We start from the raw sequence: 742 nt of genomic DNA, 5'->3' as shown, positions 1-742 counted from the left end.
CACCCCCCTCCCTTATCTGTGCCATTAAAACACTGCCCCTACACAAGACTCTGTCTCTGCTTTCGGCAGCCGCGGTCGAGGCGCGTTTCTCGGCGGCACAATGCGGCAGAACTCGTGCATATGGTCGCGAGTCAGATTTACATCACATTAGGGATACGGCGACAGGTCATGTGGGCCGTGTGGTTAACGGGCTTAGTAAAGCTGTTTTGAAGAGGTTAACCCAGCTTGTAGTAAGGGTAAATAAACATAACAACCAGGCATTGTCCTCTATTCAGCATGTACTCTTATATGGAGGGCTAAAGGGTATTGAAGCTGCAGAGGATCAACTTGTGGTTGCCAGAGGACTCCAATGAAGTTTGAAACACCAACAATCAGAGATTTTGTTTCTGTTCCTCATTAAATCATGAGCTTTTGTGCTCAGACTATGAACGACTGTTCTTTAAGAAATTAACAGAATGGGAAGTTTTAAACTATGCACCAACCTTTTCATGACCTACACAGCAGCAATGCTGCTGCACTTAGACAAACACCGCGGGGAAGGCTGTTCTGTTTATTTAAATTTGTAAATAGAAAACAGTTGTTTTTGGGTCTCATTCCTCGCCGCCTCCATGGACATTTTATGCAGGGAGTCACAGCACCTTCTCCCTCCCATCTGCTCTCTTCTCGTGCTTCCCGAACCTCGAGCAACACTTTTTGAACGCTTTGCTTAGTTCTGATGGAGGGGAGAGGAAGGGAAAAAGAA

The sequence above is a fragment of the Centrocercus urophasianus genome, unplaced genomic scaffold, assembly GCF_019232065.1.
Source record: "Centrocercus urophasianus isolate 14NV4802_14NV808 unplaced genomic scaffold, USGS_Curo_1.0 seq_12, whole genome shotgun sequence".
Taxonomy (NCBI): Eukaryota; Metazoa; Chordata; class Aves; order Galliformes; family Phasianidae; genus Centrocercus; species Centrocercus urophasianus.
This window is presented reverse-complemented; position numbering follows the sequence as displayed.